Here is a 10,237-nt window from a genome sequence, read left to right on the forward strand (position 1 = left end):
GCAGCACAATGGAACTCTCGAAAGAAGAACAAGGCTAGAGGAAAATCTGAGACAAAGAAATCTGACTTTTACCAGAGCTGACCAGAGGAAAGCACAAACACAGTCCCCCACTACCACAAATAATGCAGTCAAGTTTCCCACATTTGGGGAAATCACAGGGGTCAGCATACCCAAAATGCAATGAATGAACCTCACCCTGGGAGAACAATCTTCATGACCATGGTATCTCCTATGCAAAATAAGTATGATTTGGAATAGGGCTGGGGAGGGCCGCTGCTCATGCACATCTCTGTCAAGTAAAGGAGATTCAACTGAGGCAGCACAAGGGAACTCTCATCTGGGGACAACAACTGCAGGGAGAACACATATTTTCAGATGAACATGGGAGGGCAGAAGGCTGCCTAATACTGAAGCACCCCCAAACAACAAACCAAATGCAACAACTAGTGCAAGCATTCCTGGGGGAAGTTCTGCAGAAGACGGATTTGCATACGGTGATGTCATCCAAGCAGTGGGTCAAAGTTGGCTTCAACCCTCATCTGCATATGAAAAGAGAAAAGGGGCGTGCAGGGCATGGCGGCCTTTTGCGGTGCTTGGATGACCCCTAGTTCGCATTAAACACCTCCACCCTCCTTTGGTGTGGGGCTCATGTTGGCCATGCCCCATCCCCTGAAGCATTCAAGCTGATTTCTTGCAGCAGCTGGGCACTGTAACAGCTCCAGAGCTGCTCTGTAAGGCAAGTAAAAGGGTGTGGGCCCTGCAGCACTACCTGTAGTTTGCATTGTGCATTGGAAGGCACAAAGTAAGCAGACGGGAGGAGAAGTCAGGATAGTGCACAAGGGTATAGAAGGGAGCGGTTGAAGAAAAGAGAAGTGGAAACAGACAGCAAACTAGGCTGGAGAGAGACCTGAGACAAAGAGATCTGAATTATACGAGAGCCGACCAGGGGAAACACAAATTATGCAGTCAAGTTTCCCACATTTGGGGAAATCGCAGGGGCAGCACACCCAGAGTGCAATGGGTGAGCCTTGCCCTGGGAGAAGCACCTTCATGATCATAGTATCTCACCTGGCAGGTAAGTAGGAGTTGGGCTAGAGCTGGGGAGGGTCGCTGTTCGGGCACCCCCCTGTCAAGTGAAAGAGATCCAACTGAGGCAGCACAAGGGAACTCTCGAAAGAAGAACAAGGCTAGAGGAAGATCTGAGACAAAGAAATCTGACTTTTACCAGAGCTGACCAGAGGAAAGCACAAACACAGTCCCCCACTACCACAAATAATGCAGTCGAGTTTCCCACATTTGGGAAAATCACAGGGGTCAGCATACCCAGAATGCAATGAATGAACCTCACCCTGGGAGAACAATCTTCATGACCATGGTATCTCCTATGCAAAATAAGTATGATTTGGGATAGGGCTGGTGAGGGCCGCTGCTCAGGCACATCTCTGTCAAGTAAAGGAGATTCAACTGAGGCAGCACAAGGGAACTCTCATCTGGGGACAACAACTGCAGGGAGACCACATCTTTTCAGATGAACATGGGAGGGCGGAAGGCTGCCTAATACTGAAGCACCATCAAATATCAAACCATATGCAACAACTAGTACAAGCACTCCTTGGGGAAGGTCTGCAGCAGACGGATTTGCATACGGTGATGTTATCCAAGCAGTGGGCCAAAGTTGACTGGAACCCTCATCTGCATATGAAAAGAGAAAAGGGGCATGCAGGGCATGGCGGCCTTTTGCAGTGCTTGGATGACCCCTAGTTCGCATTAAACACCCCCACCCTCCTTTGGTGTGGGGCTCATGTTGGCCATGCCCCATCCCCTGAAGCATTCAAGCTGATTTCTTGCAGCAGCTGGGCACTGTAACAGCTCCAGAGCTGTTCTGTAAGGCAAGTAAAAGGGTGTGGGCCCTGCAGCACCACCTGTTGTTCGCATTGTGCGTTGGAAGGCACAAATTAAGCAGACGGGAGGAGAAGTCAGGATAGTGCGCAAGGGCATACTTTTCTCTTAGTCCGGGGGCAAGGCTTCAAAATGGGGTCTGCAACGGAGGAGACACAGGGGGCGTGGTCACAGCAGCTTTTCTCTACAGCCTGCACCAGCAGGAGCCTACACCATTTTTTATGATCACGCTGAACTGCAGTGCGACTGCAATTACAGCATGGTCAAGAAGGGAGGCGTCATGCTGGGTGGCCATGCCCTGTCACTGTGCAGGAGCCAGCACAGCTCACACACTAGTCCCCGGGTGCAGCCCCCAACCCCCGGGACACCCGGAGCAACAAAATGTAGATTCAGGCCACCAGGCCACGCCCCTACCTATGAAACCATGCCTCCTTTTTACCATTGCGCTGTTTATCTGCGCGCACTGCATTACAATCTCCCTCGCCACCTTTCTGGGTGTCACCAGTGATAGTGACACCTCTGCCATGCTTGTAGCAGCTGGTCCTAAGATCTACGCCTCAAGCCCTGAGTGTTTGCCCTTGTGACTTGTTGATCATCATAGCGAAGCAGATGCTTACAGAAAACTGCAGGGGCTTAGATTGAAAATAAAAAAATTGATGGGTATAAGGTAGAGAGGAGCGGGTTCGGTTCTCCGAGAACCGAATTCCCCACGAACTCCACGTGGTTTACACTGGTCCGAGGCAGGCTCGGTTGTTCCCGCCTGACTCGGAAAACCTGAACAAGGGAAAATGTCATCATCCCGCTGTCGGATTCTTGCGAGATTCGGATTCCATATAAAGAGCTGTGCGTTGCTGCCATTTTTACTCGTGCATTGAAGAGAGAGCGGAGAGGACGTGGCTATGTTCTCTCAGTGGAAATCTCAATATCAGTGCTCAGTATCAGTGGTTACTTATTGCTGCTCAGTAATACTAGTAGTGTGTCTCTCCTGCTCAGTGTCAGTTCTCAGTAGTATCCTCATCAGTGCTCAGTATCACTGCTCATTGTCTTGTGCTGCATTGTGGTGCTCAGCATACTACAGTACATTACTAATAGTCCAGTGCTGCATCTTGCTGCTCAGTGTCAGTTCTAGTATCCTCATCAGTGCTCACTATCACTGCTCATTGCATTGTGGTGTTCTGTATACTACAGTAACATAGTAATATAGTATATATAGAGGAGCGGGTTCGGTACTCCGAGAACCGAATTCCCGACGAACTCCACGTGGTTTACACTGGTCCGTGGCAGGCTCGGTTGTTCCCGCCTGACTCGGAAAACCTGAACAAGGGAAAATGTCATCATCCCGCTGTCGGATTCTCGCGAGATTCGGATTCCATATAAAGAGCTGCGCGTTGCCGCCATTTTTACTCGTGCATTGAAGAGAGAGCGGAGAGGACGTGGCTATGTTCTCTCAGTGGAAATCTCAATATCAGTGCCCAGTATCAGTGGTTACTTATTGCTGCTCAGTAATACTAGTAGTGTGTCTCTCCTGCTCAGTGTCAGTTCTCAGTAGTATCCTCATCAGTGCTCAGTATCACTGCTCATTGTCTTGTGCTGCATTGTGGTGCTCAGCATACAACAGTACATTACTAATAGTCCAGTGCTGCATCTTGCTGCTCATGTTGGCTATGCCCCAGCCCCTGAAGCATTCAAGCTGATTTCTTGCAGCAGCTGGGCACTGTAACAGCTCCAGAGCTGCTCTGTAAGGCAAGTAAAAGGGTGTTGGCCCTGCAGCACTACCTGTAGTTTGCATTGTGCATTGGAAGGCACAAAGTAAGCAGACAGGAGAAGTCAGGAGAGTGCACAAGGGCATAGAAGGCAGGGGCTCAAGAAAAGAGAAGTGGAAACAGACAGCAAACTAGGCTGGAGAGAGACCTGAGACAAAGAGATCTGAATTATACGAGTAGCCGACCAGAGGAAACACAAATTATGCAGTCAAGTGTCCCACATTTGGGGAAATCGTAGGAGCAGCACACCCAGAGTGCAATGGGTGAGCCTTGCCCTGGTAGAAGCACCTTCCTGATCATAGTATCTCACTTGGCAGGTAAGTAGGAGTTGGGCTTGAGCTGGGGAGGGTCGCTGCTCGGGCACCCCCCTGTCAAGTGAAGGAGATCCAACTGAGGCAGCACAAGGAAACTCTCAAAAAAAGAACAAGGCTAGAGGAAGATCTGAGACAAAGAAATCTGACTTTTACCAGAGCTGACCAGAGGAAAGCACAAACACAGTCCCCCACTACCACAAATAATGCAGTCGAGTTTCCCACATTTGGGGAAATCACAGGGGTCAGCATACCCAGAATGCAATGAATGAACCTCACCCTGGGAGAACAATCTTCATGACCATGGTATCTCCTATGCAAAATAAGTATGATTTGGGATAGGGCTGGGGAGGGCCGCTGCTCAGGCACATCTCTTTCAAGTAAAGGAGATTCAACTGAGGCAGCACAAGGGAACTCTCATCTGGGGACAACAACTGCAGGGAGAACACATATTTTCAGATGAACATGGGAGAGCTGAAGGCTGCCTAATACTGAAGCACCCCAAACAACAAACCAAATGCAACAACTAGTACAAGCATTCCTGGGGGAAGGTCTGCAGAAGACGGATTTGCATACGGTGATGTCATCCAAGCAGTGGGCCAAAGTTGGCTGGAACCCTCATCTGCATATGAAAAGAGAAAAGGGGTATGCAGGGCATGGCGGCCTTTTGCGGCGCTTGGATGACCCTTAGTTCGCATTAAACACCTCCACCCTCCGTCGGTGTGGGGCTCATGTTGGCTATGCCCCAGCCCCTGAAGCATTCAAGCTGATTTCTTGCAGCAGCTGGGCACTGTAACAGCTCCAGAGCTGCTCTGAAAGGCAAGTAAAAGGGTGTGGGCCCTGCAGCACTACCTGTAGTTTGCATTGTGCGTTGGAAGGCACAAAGTAAGCAGACAGGAGAAGTCAGGAGAGTGCACAAGGGCATAGAAGGCAGCGGCTCAAGAAAAGAGAAGTGGAAACAGACAGCAAACTAGGCTGGAGAGAGACCTGAGACAAAGAGATCTGAATTATACGAGTAGCCGACTAGAGGAAACACAAATTATGCAGTCAAGTGTCCCACATTTGGGGAAATCGTAGGAGCAGCACACCCAGAGTGCAATGGGTGAGCCTTGCCCTGGGAGAAGCACCTTCCTGATCATAGTATCTCACCTGGCAGGTAAGTAGGAGTTGGGCTAGAGATGGGGAGGGTCGCTGCTCGGGCACCCCCCTGTCAAGTGAAGTTCTGCAGAAGACGGATTTGCATACGGTGATGTCATCCAAGCAGTGGGTCAAAGTTGGCTTCAACCTTCATCTGCATATGAAAAGAGAAAAGGGGCGTGCAGGGCATGGCGGCCTTTTGCGGTGCTTGGATGACCCCTAGTTCGCATTAAACACCTCCACCCTCCTTTGGTGTGGGGCTCATGTTGGCCATGCCCCATCCCCTGAAGATGAACATGGGAGGGCAGAAGGCTGCCTAATACTGAAGCACCCCCAAACAACAAACCAAATGCAACAACTAGTGCAAGCATTCCTGGGGGAAGGCCTGCCGCAGATGGATTTGCATATGGTGATGTCATCCAAGCAGTGGGTCAAAGTTGGCTTCAACCCTCGTCTGCATATGAAAAGAGAAAAGGGGCGTGCAGGGCATGGTGGCCTTTTGCGGCGCTTGGCTGACCCCTAGTTTGCATTAAACACCTCCACCCTCCTTTGGTGTGGGGCTCATGTTGGCTATGCCCCAGCCCCTGAAGCATTCAAGCTGATTTCTTGCAGCAGCTGGGCACTGTAACAGCTCCAGAGCTGCTCTGTAAGGCAAGTAAAAGGGTGTGGGCCCTGCAGCACTACCTGTAGTTTGCATTGTGCATTGGAAGGCACAAAGTAAGCAGACGGGAGGAGAAGTCAGGATAGTGCACAAGGGTATAGAAGGGAGCGGCTGAAGAAAAGAGAAGTGGAAACAGACAGCAAACTAGGCTGGAGAGAGACCTGAGACAAAGAGATCTGAATTATACGAGAGCCGACGAGGGGAAACACAAATTATGCAGTCAAGTTTCCCACATTTGGGGAAATCGCAGGAGCAGCACACCCAGAGTGCAATGGTTGAGCCTTGCCCTGGGAGAAGCACCTTCATGATCATAGTATCTCACCTGGCAGGTAAGTAGGAGTTGGGCTAGAGCTGGGGAGGGTCGCTGCTCGGGTTCCCCCCTGTGAAGTGAAGGAGATCCAACTGAGGCAGCACCAGGGAACTCTCGAAAGAAGAACAAGGCTAGAGGAAGATCTGAGACAAAGAAATCTGACTTTTACCAGAGCTGACCAGAGGAAAGCACAAACACAGTCCCCCACTACCACAAATAATGCAGTCGAGTTTCCCACATTTGGGAAAATCACAGGGGTCAGCATACCCAGAATGCAATGAATGAACCTCACCCTGGGAGAACAATCTTCATGACCATGGTATCTCCTATGCAAAATAAGTATGATTTGGGATAGGGCTGGTGAGGGCAGCTGCTCAGGCACATCTCTGTCAAGTAAAGGAGATTCAACTGAGGCAGCACAAGTGAACTCTCATCTGGGGACAACAACTGCAGGGAGACCACATCTTTTCAGATGAACATGGGAGGGCGGAAGGCTGCCTAATACTGAAGCACCATCAAATATCAAACCATATGCAACAACTAGTACAAGCACTCCTGGGGGAAGGTCTGCAGCAGACGGATTTGCATACGGTGATGTTATCCAAGCAGTGGGCCAAAGTTGACTGGAACCCTCATCTGCATATGAAAAGAGAAAAGGGGCATGCAGGGCATGGCGGCCTTTTGCAGTGCTTGGATGACCCCTAGTTCGCATTAAACACCTCCCCCCTCCTTTGGTGTGGGGCTCATGTTGGCCATGCCCCATCCCCTGAAGCATTCAAGCTGATTTCTTGCAGCAGCTGGGCACTGTAACAGCTCCAGAGCTGCTCTGTAAGGCAAGTAAAAGGGTGTGGGCCCTGCAGCACTACCTGTAGTTTGCATTGTGCATTGGAAGGCACAAAGTAAGCAGACGGGAGGAGAAGTCAGGATAGTGCACAAGGGTATAGAAGGGAGCGGCTGAAGAAAAGAGAAGTGGAAACAGACAGCAAACTAGGCTGGAGAGAGACCTGAGACAAATAGATCTGAATTATACGAGAGCCGACCAGGGGAAACACAAATTATGCAGTCAAGTTTCCCACATTTGGGGAAATCGCAGGGGCAGCACACCCAGAGTGCAATGGGTGAGCCTTGCCCTGGGAGAAGCACCTTCATGATCATAGTATCTCACCTGGCAGGTAAGTAGGAGTTGGGCTAGAGCTGGGGAGGGTCGCTGCTCGGGTACCCCCCTGTCAAGTGAAGGAGATCCAACTGAGGCAGCACAATGGAACTCTCGAAAGAAGAACAAGGCTAGAGGAAAATCTGAGACAAAGAAATCTGACTTTTACCAGAGCTGACCAGAGGAAAGCACAAACACAGTCCCCCACTACCACAAATAATGCAGTCAAGTTTCCCACATTTGGGGAAATCACAGGGGTCAGCATACCCAAAATGCAATGAATGAACCTCACCCTGGGAGAACAATCTTCATGACCATGGTATCTCCTATGCAAAATAAGTATGATTTGGAATAGGGCTGGGGAGGGCCGCTGCTCATGCACATCTCTGTCAAGTAAAGGAGATTCAACTGAGGCAGCACAAGGGATCTCTCATCTGGGGACAACAACTGCAGGGAGAACACATATTTTCAGATGAACATGGGAGGGCAGAAGGCTGCCTAATACTGAAGCACCCCCAAACAACAAACCAAATGCAACAACTAGTGCAAGCATTCCTGGGGGAAGTTCTGCAGAAGACGGATTTGCATACGGTGATGTCATCCAAGCAGTGGGTCAAAGTTGGCTTCAACCCTCATCTGCATATGAAAAGAGAAAAGGGGCGTGCAGGGCATGGCGGCCTTTTGCGGTGCTTGGATGACCCCTAGTTCGCATTAAACACCTCCACCCTCCTTTGGTGTGGGGCTCATGTTGGCCATGCCCCATCCCCTGAAGCATTCAAGCTGATTTCTTGCAGCAGCTGGGCACTGTAACAGCTCCAGAGCTGCTCTGTAAGGCAAGTAAAAGGGTGTGGGCCCTGCAGCACTACCTGTAGTTTGCATTGTGCATTGGAAGGCACAAAGTAAGCAGACGGGAGGAGAAGTCAGGATAGTGCACAAGGGTATAGAAGGGAGCGGTTGAAGAAAAGAGAAGTGGAAACAGACAGCAAACTAGGCTGGAGAGAGACCTGAGACAAAGAGATCTGAATTATACGAGAGCCGACCAGGGGAAACACAAATTATGCAGTCAAGTTTCCCACATTTGGGGAAATCGCAGGGGCAGCACACCCAGAGTGCAATGGGTGAGCCTTGCCCTGGGAGAAGCACCTTCATGATCATAGTATCTCACCTGGCAGGTAAGTAGGAGTTGGGCTAGAGCTGGGGAGGGTCGCTGTTCGGGCACCCCCCTGTCAAGTGAAAGAGATCCAACTGAGGCAGCACAAGGGAACTCTCGAAAGAAGAACAAGGCTAGAGGAAGATCTGAGACAAAGAAATCTGACTTTTACCAGAGCTGACCAGAGGAAAGCACAAACACAGTCCCCCACTACCACAAATAATGCAGTCGAGTTTCCCACATTTGGGAAAATCACAGGGGTCAGCATACCCAGAATGCAATGAATGAACCTCACCCTTGGAGAACAATCTTCATGACCATGGTATCTCCTATGCAAAATAAGTATGATTTGGGATAGGGCTGGTGAGGGCAGCTGCTCAGGCACATCTCTGTCAAGTAAAGGAGATTCAACTGAGGCAGCACAAGTGAACTCTCATCTGGGGACAACAACTGCAGGGAGACCACATCTTTTCAGATGAACATGGGAGGGCGGAAGGCTGCCTAATACTGAAGCACCATCAAATATCAAACCATATGCAACAACTAGTACAAGCACTCCTGGGGGAAGGTCTGCAGCAGACGGATTTGCATACGGTGATGTTATCCAAGCAGTGGGCCAAAGTTGACTGGAACCCTCATCTGCATATGAAAAGAGAAAAGGGGCATGCAGGGCATGGCGGCCTTTTGCAGTGCTTGGATGACCCCTAGTTCGCATTAAACACCTCCCCCCTCCTTTGGTCATGCCCCATCCCCTGAAGCATTCAAGCTGATTTCTTGCAGCAGCTGGGCACTGTAACAGCTCCAGAGCTGCTCTGTAAGGCAAGTAAAAGGGTGTGGGCCCTGCAGCACTACCTGTAGTTTGCATTCTAGTGTCTTTCGTTTGGGAGAAAAATGCAAAGGTACAATACAGCTTTTCCTTGCCGATATCTCTCTTTTGCAAAGAGCTAGGCATTGGAAAATTCAGGGCTATACCGTGTAGATGAAGCACTAACAGGAGGCTTTTAAATTTTCATTCTAGTGTCTTTCGTTTGGGAGAAAAATGCAAAGGTACAATACAGCTTTTCCTTGCCAATATCTCTCTTTTGCAAAGAGCTAGGCATTGGAAAATTCAGGGCTATAACGTGTAGATGAAGCACTAACAGGAGGCTTTAAAATTTTCATTCTAGTGTCTTTCGTTTGGGAGAAAAATGCAAAAGTACAATGCAGCTTTTCCTTGCCGATATCTCTCTTTTGCAAAGAGATAGGCATTGGAAAATTCAGGGCTATAACGTGTAGATGAAGCACTAATAGGAGGCTTTAAAATTTTCATTCTAGTGTCTTTCGTTTGGGAGAAAAAAGCAAAGGTACAATACAGCTTTTCCTTGCCGATATCTCTCTTTTGCAAAGAGATAGGCATTGGAAAATTCAGGGCTATAACGTGTAGATGAAGCACTAACAGGAGGCTTTAAAATTTTCATTCTAGTGTCTTTCGTTTGGGAGAAAAATGCAAAGGTACAATACAGCTTTTCCTTGCCGATATCTCTCTTTTGCAAAGAGCTAGGCATTGGAAAATTCAGGGCTATAACGTGTAGATGAAGCACTAACAGTAGGCTTTAAAATTTTCATTCTAGTGTCTTTCGTTTGGGAGAAAAATGCAAAGGTACAATACAGCTTTTCCTTGCCAATATCTCTCTTTTGCAAAGAGCTAGGCATTGGAAAATTCAGGGCTATAACGTGTAGATGAAGCACTAACAGGAGGCTTTAAAATTTTCATTCTAGTGTCTTTCGTTTGGGAGAAAAATGCAAAAGTACAATGCAGCTTTTCCTTGCCGATATCTCTCTTTTGCAAAGAGATAGGCATTGGAAAATGCAGG

At 49.1% G+C, this 10,237-nt stretch overlaps 11 non-coding genes and 1 pseudogene across 11 annotated transcripts; all 12 read right to left on the bottom strand.

The window, feature by feature from the left end:
- Nucleotides 1–82: 82 nt before the first annotated feature.
- LOC135045500 (U1 spliceosomal RNA) lies at nucleotides 83–246 on the bottom strand. The gene has a single exon (XR_010237941.1). It is a non-coding gene; the product is annotated as a U1 spliceosomal RNA (small nuclear RNA).
- Nucleotides 247–920: 674 nt separating this feature from the next.
- Nucleotides 921–1,083, bottom strand: LOC135045531 (U1 spliceosomal RNA). Its single transcript, XR_010237970.1, has one exon. It is a non-coding gene; the product is annotated as a U1 spliceosomal RNA (small nuclear RNA).
- Nucleotides 1,084–1,235: 152 nt separating this feature from the next.
- Nucleotides 1,236–1,399, bottom strand: LOC135045446 (U1 spliceosomal RNA). The gene has a single exon (XR_010237902.1). It is a non-coding gene; the product is annotated as a U1 spliceosomal RNA (small nuclear RNA).
- Nucleotides 1,400–3,823: 2,424 nt separating this feature from the next.
- On the bottom strand, nucleotides 3,824–3,987 carry LOC135045474 (U1 spliceosomal RNA). Its single transcript, XR_010237921.1, has one exon. It is a non-coding gene; the product is annotated as a U1 spliceosomal RNA (small nuclear RNA).
- A 152-nt stretch (nucleotides 3,988–4,139) lies between these two features.
- LOC135045507 (U1 spliceosomal RNA) lies at nucleotides 4,140–4,303 on the bottom strand. The gene has a single exon (XR_010237947.1). It is a non-coding gene; the product is annotated as a U1 spliceosomal RNA (small nuclear RNA).
- A 670-nt stretch (nucleotides 4,304–4,973) lies between these two features.
- LOC135045460 (U1 spliceosomal RNA) lies at nucleotides 4,974–5,137 on the bottom strand. The gene has a single exon (XR_010237916.1). It is a non-coding gene; the product is annotated as a U1 spliceosomal RNA (small nuclear RNA).
- Nucleotides 5,138–5,972: 835 nt separating this feature from the next.
- On the bottom strand, nucleotides 5,973–6,108 carry LOC135045464 (U1 spliceosomal RNA; annotated as a pseudogene).
- Nucleotides 6,109–6,260: 152 nt separating this feature from the next.
- LOC135045457 (U1 spliceosomal RNA) lies at nucleotides 6,261–6,424 on the bottom strand. Its single transcript, XR_010237913.1, has one exon. It is a non-coding gene; the product is annotated as a U1 spliceosomal RNA (small nuclear RNA).
- A 674-nt stretch (nucleotides 6,425–7,098) lies between these two features.
- Nucleotides 7,099–7,261, bottom strand: LOC135045441 (U1 spliceosomal RNA). Its single transcript, XR_010237897.1, has one exon. It is a non-coding gene; the product is annotated as a U1 spliceosomal RNA (small nuclear RNA).
- Nucleotides 7,262–7,413: 152 nt separating this feature from the next.
- LOC135045501 (U1 spliceosomal RNA) lies at nucleotides 7,414–7,577 on the bottom strand. The gene has a single exon (XR_010237942.1). It is a non-coding gene; the product is annotated as a U1 spliceosomal RNA (small nuclear RNA).
- A 674-nt stretch (nucleotides 7,578–8,251) lies between these two features.
- On the bottom strand, nucleotides 8,252–8,414 carry LOC135045532 (U1 spliceosomal RNA). Its single transcript, XR_010237971.1, has one exon. It is a non-coding gene; the product is annotated as a U1 spliceosomal RNA (small nuclear RNA).
- Nucleotides 8,415–8,566: 152 nt separating this feature from the next.
- Nucleotides 8,567–8,730, bottom strand: LOC135045496 (U1 spliceosomal RNA). The gene has a single exon (XR_010237937.1). It is a non-coding gene; the product is annotated as a U1 spliceosomal RNA (small nuclear RNA).
- Nucleotides 8,731–10,237: the final 1,507 nt, after the last annotated feature.

Source organism: Pseudophryne corroboree, unplaced genomic scaffold (assembly GCF_028390025.1).
Source record: "Pseudophryne corroboree isolate aPseCor3 unplaced genomic scaffold, aPseCor3.hap2 scaffold_909, whole genome shotgun sequence".
Taxonomy (NCBI): Eukaryota; Metazoa; Chordata; class Amphibia; order Anura; family Myobatrachidae; genus Pseudophryne; species Pseudophryne corroboree.